Raw genomic sequence first — 14,837 nt, 5'->3', positions numbered from 1 at the left:
ATGTAGATAGTCCGAGTTAAACGTACTTAAACACTTGGTTCAGAAGGCAAAAAACATTAACTGGAACGTTAATCAATCTGCAGAAAGGTAGTGTGATAAGCTTCCGCTGTTGGGAGCAATTTAACAAAAGAATTGTAAATTGCGCGCTTTGCATTTTTAAATACGCATTCTAGCCTGATCGTAATCCTCAGTTGGGCGCGTGGCGCTGAATTTAGCCAACTAAAACCCCGACAAAGGGGGCATTAAAAGTTAACCCAGAGCAGAACGAAGCTATCACTTACGTGTTACGAAACGGCTCCTTTGGGCCCGTCTGATATAGGTTTACGAACGCCTTTGAATTTGTCTGAGGGTAAGTTTCATAGAAAATTGGGAAAAAAGCACATTGAAGCACTAGTGCTTGTTTAATATGTGTTATCGGAGCAACGTAATTTCGCTTTAGTTGTTTAACTACCCTAATGCATGTTACAAAAATATGAATATTTTCAGTTAGGTAGCCTGTCACAACCACAGCCATGAACAGACAAAGCATTGTGCACCCACTGGCGCTGTAACTGCTGTAACCCCTAAACCTGGCATGAAACGCAGCCTAATTTTTTTTCTGCAACACTTTAGATAACCGCTTTCACTCTTTCCCTGGCATCCAGAAGCGCTGTAAAAGCTACAGTTATCGCCAGCACGGAGCGGCACTGCGTGATTTGCTCGTTGCAGCAGATTCCCCTTCCCTATCTGCTTTGCCTTTGTGACGATTTTTTTAAAGTGGATACCGTATGCGCTTATTGGTGCGACTGAAATGAAGCCGGTCAATTGCAGCAGCTACACCACTGTATTGCCGTAATTCTACCAGTCGAAAAACGCCAAGACTGGGAAGAGAGAAAAATTTTTTGAGCAAGTTTCTAAGTTGAGCATAGATGAGTGATTTCTGGCTGAGGTAGTTTGTGACCCCCCATTCTATGTACTGGATAAGTTTGTTGGGTACACTCTGGAGGCATTTAAGATTTAGAAAAAGGTTGAAAAAAGTGTTGCAGGCTCTCTGAAAGCTCAGCCAGGTGTGTTTTTATTCTTGTTTTTTCAATCAAGAAACACGCCACAGAATGCCCTCGGTACACCAAAGTAGGCGTCAGCTCAAAACAAAAAATCGCGTGACCTTCGAGATTGGATACAATGACACAAAATTCTATTGTTGTTTTCATAAAAATCCAAGGCGCAAGCCTCCCTGTCCTCTTCAATTTTTCAATGAAAACACAACCCGTTAGATCAGAGGTGTAGCAAGAAATATTTTTCGGGGAGGCATAATACGCCGCCGGTAAAAAATAAAATTAAAGAGAACCTGCACCAAAACAATATCCAGTCATTTTTTTCGGTTTAATAAACGAACTCTGCTTCATTTTCTTGTTTGTGTGTTTTAATATGCCGATGCGTTGTGACAATAGCATTGACGAAGATAATTATCTCCAATCCACTTTGTGAAGGGGGTTGGACAGCGATGCTGTAAACGACACCCGGAACGATTACCCATTGCGACGTCGATTGAATTTCCCATGCACGTGAACGGCCTGCGACTTGGCTTGCGCCCCTGCCTCGTGCACCTAAAAATAGTGTACCAGACACAAGTGAAATCGCCTGCTACAAGCAGATGTCACTATCAATCAATGTATGCTTGCTATTATTAACAACCGCCTTATCATCCATATCGTATTTGACTTCACAACAAGACTTCGCCAACGCTTTTCCGCTTCGAAATCACGTCACCCACTGTTTCGTATGCAGCTGACGCTGCCATTTCCGGAGTATCTTTGCAACCGTAATCTTTAGCGGTACACGCTTGATGCGTGTACCGCTTGATGCGTGTACCGCTGAGCGTGCTTCGCATTGTTCAGAGGCGCCTTATCATCCATCTTGCGGTTTTTCTGCTTGTTTTGGGGTTTTCTTTATTGAACCAAGTGCTGAGCTGCATGCTGTATGCCGGATAAACGTAGGAGTTTTTGCCTCCGCGTTTTTTTTTTCAAAGCGGTTTTTGCCCACGGAGCTGAAGCCATTGGGGGCCCGGAATACAGTCTTGCTGTAAAAAAACTGTGGTTGATTCTTCTGTCATAGGAATCAGTGAATACAGCTGAGCATGATTCGGCGGCTGTCGGCGGCTATCTTGTGGGTATGCTTGGCAAGCGAAGTCCTGCTGGCGGGTCGCTTCGGCAAAGGTTTACTGGCGTCATTTTCGGGACGTATATGACGTCAAGGAAATCTTGGGGTTTTGCAGCATAAAACACTTTCGTGTTAAAATATCAAAACCGGAAACGAACAACCAGAAGTATAACGTACTCTTTGTACTAAAGGTTGCTTTTCCGCAACAGTACCCTGTGTTCAGGGGTGCACCCTTGCAGGCAGCTTGCTTTGTTGAACTGGCGTCACTTCCGGGACGGATATGACGTCAGCGAAATCTTCGTGTATCCGAGAATAAAACACTGTCGTGTTAAAAAAGCCGGAAAGAATGGGGGCGGGGGGGGGGGGGGTGCATGCAGCACTCTGAAAATTTCGGGGAATGTTCAGACATCGAAACCCTGTCCCTGGCTACGCCACTGCCCCAGATAACCTCGTCTGAACCGCTCGATCCAATGCCTGTGCAGTGTAACGCGGATGGGTACAAAATGCATGATTCGAGTGGGGTCACACAGGAGTAGCTTGTTTAAACTGACAACAAAGATAAGCATCGATTCGACATCGATCTCCGAAACATCCGGCTATACCTACGCATCCACGTGTGTTTGCTTTCGTTCAGTTCTTTCTATAGCCGAGCACACTGTTTGCGGGGACACAGGGGTCGCCACTGGCGATGAACATGCATTTCGAAGCGCGCACTTTGCGGGGGCACCGCCTGTTGATTCGCCCTGTTACCGACTCGACTAGAGCAGTAAGGGAGTCTGAATCAACAAAGGGGGTACGAAGGGAACATCGACATGCGGTTACATAGAAACGTGACAAGGTTCTGTGATCGATAACGTGATGTGCTCTCCTGTCATTATATGGCTGCGCCATCTCTTCCGCTTATGTAAAGCGAGATATAATGGACTGGATACGAGGGCAGGACGAAAGAGGAAACAGGCAAAGTGAAGCTGAAACTGGGCCGAAAAAGTGTGGGCGGGCGTGCACTCACTGATGCTCTCACAAATAAAAGGAATCTTGGGATCGCCATGCATTTTGGCGTTCTCCGATAATGAATGGCTGCCTACCATTGTCACTGAAGAGGAAGGTATATAATGTCTGCACCTTACCGGTACTCACCTACTTGGAAGCTCACTAAAAGGGTTGAACTTAATTTGAGGACGACTCAGTGAGCAGGAACGGAAGATGGTAGGTGTAACGTTGAGGGACAAGAAGACCGCGGAGTGAGTCAGGGAAAAAACACGTGTTAAGGGCATATTTGTAGAAATAAAAAGAAATTGGCATAACATGGGAAGGCAAGATAACCGTTGGTCACTAAGGGTATCAGAGTGGATCCCTAAAGAAGGCAAGCTTCGCAGGGGGGGAGGGGGTGGAAAATTAAGTGGGCATATGAGATGAGACGTTTGCGGGCATAAATTGGTCACAGTTAGAACAGGCCCGAGGTAATTGTATATCTATGAGAGCGGCCTTTGATGATGATGGTAATGGTGATGATGGTGTTGGTGGTGGTGGTGGTGGGGTGACAATTTGGCTGCATTTACATTGCAACGGCATGACTCTTTACTTCGAGCTCAACGAAGTCTTTATCAAAGGGACACCAGGAACCTTTAGGTAGCCTTCATTTCGGCAGTGGAGAATTTCATGCCAAGAAATTTTAAATGCTCCACTTTTTTGTGGTTTCTTATTTTCGGCGTATCTGACTACATATCATTCTGTAGTCAAGGGTGGGCTCTCAGGCTTTTATTCTTGGATACAGCCTGTATAATCTATCATCATCAGCGTTGCATCAACGACATCACCATCATCGACGCTTGTCGTCATTGCACGATCGGCGTGCGGTGGCGCTACGTCTTCTTTTAAGTCGCCATTAAACATTCCGACCACTCGGTCGCTCTCTCCCTTGTCTGAAGGCCTCTCTCGTCCTCAGTGGTTAAAGAATCCCACAATATGGTGCCGAAACCCGGGATAGTAGGTGAACAGATGCGGTTGTCACGTGACCGTTCAGTCGATTTAGAACATCAGGATTGCACATCGACGAAACGTGTCGTCTTGAACAGTGTCCGCAAACGACTGTGTTCTTGCACTGTCTCAAGACATGTCCTGGAGTTAGACATCGGAAACAACGGCCAGATATTGTTAGTACGGCTCTCTTTTAGTCAATGCTGATTTCCTTCGATGAGCGAGAAGCTGCATCGTGTGGAGCCGAACAGAACAAACATTTCTTCACGTTATTAGTTCCTCCATGTAGAGCAGCCGCGGATGGTAAGTGATGGGCGTTTGATGTGCGACGAAAATCATGCTATTTCGCGGCTGTCGGGGGGTCCGATCCCTTTGACAATGCAGGCATTACTACTACGAGACATTCGAGCCCTTGGCCGAAAAAGGTCATTAGGTCTTCAAACTTCTTTTCGTGCTTGTCAGCTGGCTGCGACGAAGGTTCTGTGGTACCCGAATCGGCCGCATCCCGTTTTATCTTCGTTCGCTGGTGATAACGCAGAACGATATCTCGAGGCAGCGACTGAAGCACGATGTCGTGGAGGATGGAGCAGTACGTCAGGGGATGCGTCCCCAGCGCTTTCATGCATCTACAGTGCACCTGTAATGGCAATGTCTCGGCTGATGCAGCTGCCCGGACAGGCTAGGCTGCTTCGTCAGTTCGCGCGGAGGACCTCCATTACTCAATGGAATACACCGGACGTTGTGCACCCGCGCCTCCACAACCAGGACCCTCTACTCCAGCGTCGTCTTCCGTGTGGGCTGACTCGATCACAGTCTACTTTACTTTGTAGGCTGTGGTTGGGAGTGGCCTTCACGAAAGCCTACTCCTTCCTCATCGGGATGGCCAGTAGTGCTCACTGCGACGCCTGCGAGGTTGAAGAGACAATCGACCATGTGCTTTGTTGTTGCCCCGAGTATTAATCGAAAAGACGCGTTTTGGCAGCCGAGCTCAGAAGATTGGACAATCAACAGTTCAAGCTAGAGACTATTCTAGGACAAAGATCCCTACAATCGACTTCGCAGAAGGCAACAAAAGCCCTTCTGCGTTTTATGAAGGACACAGGTTTAGCTGAGAGGCTCTAGTGCCCACGAAGGGACTAAAGTGTGTGCGCGACCCCGCTCCTATCCCCCCTTTTTCGCCTGCCATCTCTTTTATCCCCTGAACACCCCTTCCCCAGTGCCGAGTAGCAATCCGGGCTCTAAGCCTGGATAACCTCTCGGCCTTTCCTTTCGCTTTTCTCCTCCTCCTTGCGTAACTCTGCGACGTCTGACGATGACGGGACAGGTTTCAGGTTAATCAAAGCGTGCAAGTGATCTTGTACGATGACTTCACTTTCTCCAAATAACTTTTTAAGAGTTTCTACAGCGTCAGCGTAGCAGGCATCCGTGATCGTTAATCCATATATAGCAGAAGCCGCCGTTCCTGTTAGTAGGTTCGTCAGGTAGTGGAATTTGTCTGTGTCCTTAAACTCAGTATTCAAATGAATAGAGCTCTCAAAGTGGCTCCGATGGCCGTCAAACTTCGTTAGCTCTATTTTCGGTAATTTCGTCCGTATAGGTACACTCTCAGTAGTGTTGGCTCTAGTCGATGAATTTGAAGGTAAGACTCACCGGTCAGGTGGTTTTGGGAGCGGTAACGAAGCTCTGCCATGATCTTGACGACGCTCGACGCTGCCGCTGAACATTGTCATGTCGGAGGTTCTTCCGCGTCAAGTTCCTGTGGGAATTCACGGTAGATGTCCTCATCCAGCTTTTATATCATCTTGAACATGAATTCGATTCTTTCGAGAGAAATAGCAAAACCCATCGGTGTGGTCAAGCGTCCATCACGTAGGTCGTCTTCGATTTCCTTTAAGACGCCTTTGAGCTTGGCTCGCATAGTGGCTCGGCGCCTCAGCATGCGCTCCAGGGAGGTCATCTCGGGTCCTCAGTGGCTGGTTCGCGGAAAGTCAAGCAGGCCCTGTCCTTGAGGTTGGTCAGGCCCTGCCTGTCGCAGTCGTTATATTCCGGGTTTCCGGCACCAGATTGTGGGATTCTTTTACCACTGAGGACGAGAGAGCGGACAAGGTAGAGAGCGACCGAGCCACTATCCCGACAACGAGGACAAGAGGTACTACTCCAAACACTGAGAGCAAAGTTTTCGGGAAGAGACAACGAAGAAAGCTACAGAATGTTGCTCGATGGAGGCAGTCAGCGAAGTTTTATCCGAAGCGACGTGTCTAGGAAACTAAGCTGCGAACTTCTTGAGGAAGAAACACTAACGCTAGTAGTGTTCGGAGGAAAGGAAACGCGAGAGACGTTAAGAAGGGTTCGCGTCTTTCTTCATTGTTCATCGAAGCAGACTACGATTCCCATAGAAGCGCTTGAGATCGAGTCCATCTGCAATCAGCCTAATCCAACCCAAACGAAGAGATCCTAAGGGAACTTCGAAGTGGAGGCATTGACACTAAAAGCATCTCAAATGAAAGTAATGCTAAAGATGCAATCAGCCTACTTATAGGGTCGGGGTTTTACTGGGAAATTGTGACGAGAAAAGAATTGAAAGTACGCCACAGGATGAGAGCCATCGAAACGCGGCTGGGCTGAACGCTACAAAGACCGACACAGTCACCCGCTGAGGTATTCCACTGCTCCAACATCGTTGTTCTCAAAGCAAATGCGTCGGGAATTACAGCCGCTTTGAGACAGTTCTGAGAGCTAGAGAGCATCGGTATAGCAGAACAAGCTTCACCTATATCGCAAGCGATTTCCAGAACAGCATTCGACTTAAAGGAGGGCGGTACGAAGTGAGCTTACTCTGGAAGTCAGACGTAGACCTTCCTGACAACTTCGCGCTGGCTGAAAAGAGGCTTCACCAGTTGCTAAAGAAGCTGCCTGTCAGTGCTTCATCTCTGCAAGCATATGACGACACGATTCGTCAGTACATTTTAGACGGCACTGCTGAACGAGCTGCCTGACCGGAACCAACAGATGGACTGTACATCTACTACCTCCCACACAGGGGCCGTAATTCCAGAGGACAGACAGACGGCGAAAGTTCGAATCGTGTTTGATGCGTCATCCCACGCCAGCGGAGTTAAATCGCTCAACGACAACCTGGAGGTTGGACAAAACCTAAATTCAGACATCGTTGCCCTGCTGCTTAGATTTAGAGAATACAAGGTTGGCATAACAGCAGACGTGGAAAAGGCATTCCTTCAGATCAGTCTGCGTGAACAAGACCGAGATGCTCTACGCTTCCTCTGGTTTGAAACATGCCCACAGTTAGGTCAACCACTGCCTCTTCAAGAAGTGGGGAGAATGTGAAGGGTGCGATTCGGAGCAACTTCCAGCCCATTCCTGCTGATGGCAACTTTACGACACCATTTGCGATCCCTCCAAGAAGAACATCCGACCACAGTGAAGCGTTTGATAAAGTCAATGCACATGAACGATCTGATTATTGGCGCTAACTCAGCGCAGGAAGCAATCGAAATGTATCAACAAACAAGGAAGATCTGCAATCGTGCATCGATGAACATAAGGAAGTGGATTACCAACGACCGGGAAGTGGCTTCTGCCTTTTCGGATTTCGTGGCTGACAGCCAAGCAGTTTCGGTTTCCTCTACATAGAATTCGAAGGTACTTGGATTGCGAGGGAATATAATGGCTAATACTTTTGGCTTCAAACTAGAGTCTCTACCGAAGACCTCAACCCGGAGTACCGTAAAAAAACGACTTGTTCTCCACTCCATTGCAAAGGTCTACGACCCACTTCTTTTTCTGAGTCCTTTCGTGGTTACTGCGAAGATACTCCTACAGGATTTGTGGAAGCAGAACCTTGACTGGGACAACGAACTTCCCGATGACTTATTGCACAAGTGGTTGGAATAGTGCGAGGGACTCCAGGCTCTAAGCGAACTTTCCGTTCCGAGGTTCTTAAGTGAAAAACTACAGGGACGCATAACGACGACAATTTTGCACGTTTTCACCGGTGCTAGTCCCCAAGCGTGCGGTGTCGTTGCTTACGTCTGTATCCAAAATACAGCGGGAAACAGGACGACGCGCCTGTTATTAGCCAAGAGTGGAGTCGCACCCCTGAAGGCTGTCACGTTAGCCAAACTGGAACAAACGTCGTCTTCTATTTCTGCACGAGTGAGTAAATACATCAAGGACAATACCGACCTGAACATCGTCAAGACGCATCTGTGGTCCGATTCCTCCATCACGTTGTGCTGGATACGCAAAGAAGCCGATACGTGGAAGACTTACGTGAAGAACAGAGTCCACGGGATATGGAGTATTACCGCACTCGATCACTGGCGATTCTGCCCAGGTAGCGAGAATCGCGCCGACCTCCTGACACAAGGAAGTACAGCCCAGGAACTTCTGCAGTGGACGTCATGGTTGCAAGGACCTTCTTGGCTACCTTACTCATCCATCTGGCCCACCGAACCGGAGACACCTAATGTACAGCCTTGCTATGCTGAGGCGGAGAAAAACCCGTTGTCACAGACGCTTACAGTACCCACTTCGGAAGGAACGGATTTCACTCACTTCAGCTCCCTTCTCCGCCTTCACAGGGTGATGGCGTGGGTACTCAGATACGCCAACAATCTTCGCAACCAAGAGAAATTTTCCGGAACATTGACTGCCGGCGAAATTGAGAACACCCAGAGCTACTGTATCCGACACACACAGGCCTGCTTCTTCAAAAAAGAAATACAGTGCGTAAAAGAAAACCTCCCCTTGCCTACGACCTCATCGCTGGAGACCGCTCATTTGTTTCTTGATGAGAACAATCGTCTTCGGGTTGTAGGGAGGCTACAGGCCAGGTTCGAGAATTGCGACTCGATACACCCTATTTTGATACCCAACCAGTCTCATTACGCAAAGCTTCTTGTTCTCGACGCACACGCAAAGCTTGGACACGCCGGACTTCGCGACTCACTTGTCCAGCTTCGTGAAGGTTACTGGATTGTTCGAGGACGTCAATTGATAAAAAATCTCCTGAACACCTGCGTAATTTGCAAACGTTTCCACTCAAGACCATTTGCTCAAGATGAAGCGCCACTTCCCCAAGACCACGTAACAGCAACGTCTCCCTTTCTCCTCTGTGTGTAGACTTCGCGGGACCACTGTACACAAGAGATACATCCCAGAAAAACCGTTGCTACATCGCTCTTTTCTCATGCGCTTCAACTGGAGCCCATCATCTCGAGTTGGTGGAAAATATGACTGCAGAGAGTTTCATATGCGCGATGTGTCGCTTTGTCTCACGACGTGGATTGTGCAAGACCATCTACAGTGACAACGCGCGTGCATTCAAAAGAACCTGAAGGGAGCTCGCCGACCTTTGGACGACGCTGCAACACCCGGACGTGCGAGCCTATTTTTCCGCTTCCGCAATTTCCTGAAAGTTCATTGTCGAAAGGGCTCCTTGGTGGGGTGGATTTTATGAAAGGATCGTCCGCTCCGTGAAGAACACGCTAAAGAAGATGCTGGGTTGACAGCAAGTGAATGTTGTGGAGCTATCAACAGTTCTCACGGAATTTGAGGCCATCATGAACTTTCGCCCGCTGACGTTTGCATACAACGACGTAGCGGAACCTAGCCCTCTAACACCTGCTTCCTTCTTCGTAGGCAGAAGTTTGACAGCATTGCCCCCGTCTTTTTATGCAGAGGACCTGACCCATGGATCGACGTCCACAAACCTCCGACGGATGTGGCGGAAAAGAGAAGACCCTCTAGAGGAATTTCGGACGCGTTGGAGGAAAGAATACCTCCACGAACTGCGCTCTCAAGGCCAGAGACGTCAACCTTCAACTGAGAAGCTACAGCCGGGAACAGTTGTGCTAGTCAAATAAAACGACAAACTAAGCTTGTTTTGGACTCTCGCCCGCATCGAGCAACTTCACCCAGGTCGTGACAACAAAGTTCGCGCTTGCACACTACAGCTCCCAAGTGGACTAGTGACGAAAAGACCGGTGCAGCGCTTATATTTGCTTGAAGCCGGCTAACACCTGGCATCCGTGGCCGGGGAAGATGCACAATCTATCATCATCAGCGTTGCACCGACGACGTCGACATCATCGACGCCTGTAGTCATTGCAAGATCGGCGTGCGCTCGCGCTACGTCTTCTTTTAAGTCGCCATTAAACATTTCGACCGCTCGGTCTCTCTCTCCCTTGTCTGAAATCCTCTCTCGTCCTCAGTGGTTAAAGAATCCCACACAGCCGATAGAACTAATACCAGTGGGTTTAGTCGCTCTTAAAATTGGTTAGAGCTAAAAGTTGGGCAAGCTGTTTTTTTTACTTTAATTTTTCAGCGCCAAGCTGAGATGGAAGCGGACGAGATGACTATGGACGGAACAGGTGCTAGAGCACGTCCTGTCTGTATCCTTTTCTGTTCCCGTCTTAGTTTCGAAAGCGCATATAAGTTATTGAATATTGGGCTCGTAAAGGCATTTCTTTTACTGTATCAGCAAGATAAGTGATTCCATCCAAGAAGTAAGGGTAATATACCGGATTTTATTTATTGTTATCCACCCCCCCCCCCCCCCGAAAAAAAGAAAGAATGTCAATGTCGATAATGTAATTCCAAAATCCTTGGGACCCAAGCCATGCTACTAATTTTTTGGTCTTACAGGGCCCTTTACTCCCCCTACCTCCCCAAACAAGAAACATTTCTGAAAGGCGAGAAAATACGGAGGTTTCCATAACGCGACGTGTCACTCTAGGAATTTAAATCGCCTACCACAGACTCTAAAGCGCAGATTGCGATGAGTATCGAAAGTCTTGGATTTATTTCATTGCTTGTTTTATGGATTTGGCGTAATTTTGGTGGACTAATAAATATGTATCATTTTGTATTTCTGTCTTTCTGTATTTTTTATTAAAACAGTGTTTTTAAAGCAAGCCCACTTCTATATTTATTTAAAATAGCCCGACTGGTATCAGTTATCTATTTATTTCCGCCTGAAGTATGCCTTCCTAACACTTTTTTTGTTGTTGAACACTGTCTACAAGCATAAAGTATGCAACTACATTTCCAAGTCCTGAAAGGTTTGTGCATAATATATTGGTTTATCAAGAATTCTTTTACCTGTTGGCCTGGTGGCTTAATGTCGGATAGACATACAGAGATGCAGACAAACAAACATTTACTGTTGAAGTAGTCCACGAAAGACTATCCTCGTTAAATGTCAGAGCGTTCCCCACGTTTGTCTTATTTCCCATTACCTTCGGCAGTGGCCCAGTGGCTAAGGCGTTCTGCGGTTCAGCCGGAGGGCCATTGTTCTCGTCGATTCGAAAACAGAAAACGCTCCCTGGTCGGGATTTCGGCCCACGTTAGAAACCGTCCCTAGGCGGCAAAATCATTTCGTATCCCTCCACTACGGCGCGTCTCGTAGCCAAGATGTCGTTTCGCTGTGTAAACCCCAAATTTCATTTTTTTTTTCATTCATTTTTTTTCTTGGCACGTTCTTCACTAATACTTCCTGCGTGAGCATTTTTAGATGAGAAGTAACAAGGGATGTGTAAAGAAAACATAGGGGGAAATAAAACAGAAACGCATTCGAAAACCCTTTTTTGTGGGGAACTTTTGTTGGGAAGTCGCCTGTGTCAAGCTGTTTATTTTCTCATAAACACGAAACCAGTCACCATCAGCGCGCACTCCTGATATAGGAATACGGTTTAAATATTTCTTCCCCGCACTACCTTTTTTGGGGGCGGACTCGGCCCAGCGCCTTTTAACACATTCAACAGATCTCACCGAGCCGAATTCAAATATCCTGGATGTGAGCGCATATTTTTCGCCCAGTGCGTCCCAATACCCCACAACCGCGCAGTCCCAAACACGAGCAAGCCATGTTTCTCAGGAAATTGAATCAAGCGCACCACAGATTCCTCTGCTTACGACTTCATAAAGACGTGCACCCAATATCTTCCGCGTGGCAAGTGCCTTACTGCGAAAGGCGAAATCCTCTTTTATGGTAGTAGGCCCCTTAGAAGCGCGGCCACATTTGCTATGGGAGAGATATCTTTCAAAGTAACGTTACAAAGAATTAATATATGCGGAACGTGTGGTGGCCGATTCTAGAGCCAAGATTATTAACTTTGAAGTTGACAACTATCAGGACAAGACGGGGGTGTTCTGGGTAAGGAGGGATTTGTGGCAAAAGTATTCGCACTCCAGCAGCCTACCACCCTTGCTGGTGACGCAATTACTCAATCGATGTTGGGGCCAAGAAAAACAAAATACATACAGAAAATTGAAAAAAAAAACGCCCCAAACGTTGCCTACAAATGTATAACAGGCGAACAGGACATAATCATTGCACATAAAGTGCTACAAAATCTGTGTCAAAACAGGTATATATATATATATATATATATATATATATATATATATATATATATATATATGACAGATAATAAGGGTTGGCAGTCAAGAAAACCTCGGAAAGCAAAGGGGAAGTTGTGGTGGGTCATAGAAAGAGATGACGAATTTTTTGAGTCGAAAAGAAAGTGGTGAAAAAATGCCCGCCGGGTGGGATCCGAACCCACGACCTCCAGAATACCGGTCTGGTGCGATAACCACTACGCTACCGGCGGGGCTGTTTCCCCAGCACTTTCTCGGGTATTTATGTTAAGTAGTTTTTGTTTCCTGCACTTGGGGGTGGTAGCCAGCGCCACTCGGACTACTCGGGGTGAAGGGGACCTTCTTTTTAACCCCCGGCCCGTGACTCGAGTGTCTACGACATGTCGAGAGTGGTCGACCAGCGTTGAACCCTCTTAAGCTCCCTTTGGCACCAAGACTGCCAGAACAGAGGCCCTCGCTAAGCATGTAGCGAATCAGAAAATGGGAAATGAGGGGCTCCGTGAAATAAGACAGAAAATAAGGGTTGGCAGTCAAGAAAACCTCGGAAAGCAAAGGGGAAGTTGTGGTGGGTCATAGAAAGAGATGAAGAATTTTTTGAGTCGAAAAGAAAGTGGTGAAAAAATGCCCGCCGGGTGGGATCCGAACCCACGACCTCCAGAATACCGATCTGGTGCGATAACCACTACGCTACCGGCGGGGCTGTTTCCCCAGCACTTTCTCGGGTATTTATGTTAAGTAGTTTTTGTTTCCTGCACTTGGGGGTGGTAGCCAGCGCCACTCGGACTACTCGGGGTGAAGGGGACCTTCTTTTTAACCCCCGGGCCGTGACTCGAGTGTCTACGACATGTCGAGAGTGGTCGACCAGCGTTGAACCCTCTTAAGCTCCCTTTGGCACCAAGACTGCCAGAACAGAGGCCCTCGCTAAGCATGTAGCGAATCAGAAAATGGGAAATGAGGGGCTCCGTGAAATAAGACAGAAAATAAGGGTTGGCAGTCAAGAAAACCTCGGAAAGCAAAGGGGAAGTTGTGGTGGGTCATAGAAAGAGATGAAGAATTTTTTGAGTCGAAAAGAAAGTGGTGAAAAAATGCCCGCCGGGTGGGATCCGAACCCACGACCTCCAGAATACAGATCTGGTGCGATAACCACTACGCTACCGGCGGGGCTGTTTCCCCAGCACTTTCTCGGGTATTTATGTTAAGTAGTTTTTGTTTCCTGCACTTGGGGGTGGTAGCCAGCGCCACTCGGACTACTCGGGGTGAAGGGGACCTTCTTTTTAACCCCCGGGCCGTGACTCGAGTGTCTACGACATGTCGAGAGTGGTCGACCAGCGTTGAACCCTCTTAAGCTCCCTTTGGCACCAAGACTGCCAGAACAGAGGCCCTCGCTAAGCATGTAGCGAATCAGAAAATGGGAAATGAGGGGCTCCGTGAAATAAGACAGAAAATAAGGGTTGGCAGTCAAGAAAACCTCGGAAAGCAAAGGGGAAGTTGTGGTGGGTCATAGAAAGAGATGAAGAATTTTTTGAGTCGAAAAGAAAGTGGTGAAAAAATGCCCGCCGGGTGGGATCCGAACCCACGACCTCCAGAATACCGATCTGGTGCGATAACCACTACGCTACCGGCGGGGCTGTTTCCCCAGCACTTTCTCGGGTATTTATGTTAAGTAGTTTTTGTTTCCTGCACTTGGGGGTGGTAGCCAGCGCCACTCGGACTACTCGGGGTGAAGGGGACCTTCTTTTTAACCCCCGGGCCGTGACTCGAGTGTCTACGACATGTCGAGAGTGGTCGACCAGCGTTGAACCCTCTTAAGCTCCCTTTGGCACCAAGACTGCCAGAACAGAGGCCCTCGCTAAGCATGTAGCGAATCAGAAATTGGGAAATGAGGGGCTCCGTGAAATAAGACAGAAAATAAGGGTTGGCAGTCAAGAAAACCTCGGAAAGCAAAGGGGAAGTTGTGGTGGGTCATAGAAAGAGCTGAAGAATTTTTTGAGTCGAAAAGAAAGTGGTGAAAAAATGCCCGCCGGGTGGGATCCGAACCCACGACCTCCAGAATACCGATCTGGTGCGATAACCACTACGCTACCGGCGGGGCTGTTTCCCCAGCACTTTCTCGGGTATTTATGTTAAGTAGTTTTTGTTTCCTGCACTTGGGGGTGGTAGCCAGCGCCACTCGGACTACTCGGGGTGAAGGGGACCTTCTTTTTAACCCCCGGGCCGTGACTCGAGTGTCTACGACATGTCGAGAGTGGTCGACCAGCGTTGAACCCTCTTAAGCTCCCTTTGGCACCAAGACTGCCAGAACAGAGGCCCTCGCTAAGCAT

The 14,837-nt window shown here is 47.9% G+C and overlaps 1 protein-coding gene and 1 non-coding gene across 3 annotated transcripts in view; one reads left to right on the top strand and one right to left on the bottom strand.

The window, feature by feature from the left end:
* The window catches only part of LOC144159342 (uncharacterized), a 269,326-nt gene that overhangs the window by 146,479 nt on the left and 108,010 nt on the right, over positions 1-14,837 (top strand). The gene's annotated exons all lie outside the window — the stretch shown is intronic.
* On the bottom strand, positions 12,677-12,749 carry Trnat-ggu (transfer RNA threonine (anticodon GGU)). The gene has a single exon. It is a non-coding gene; the product is annotated as a tRNA-Thr (tRNA).

The sequence above is a fragment of the Haemaphysalis longicornis genome, unplaced genomic scaffold (genome assembly GCF_048455015.1).
Source record: "Haemaphysalis longicornis isolate Haplotype H1 unplaced genomic scaffold, Haemaphysalis longicornis Haplotype H1 scaffold_10, whole genome shotgun sequence".
Classification (NCBI taxonomy): domain Eukaryota; kingdom Metazoa; phylum Arthropoda; class Arachnida; order Ixodida; family Ixodidae; genus Haemaphysalis; species Haemaphysalis longicornis.
The sequence above is the reverse complement of the archived record's forward strand: the minus strand, read 5'-3'. Positions and strand labels throughout refer to the sequence as shown.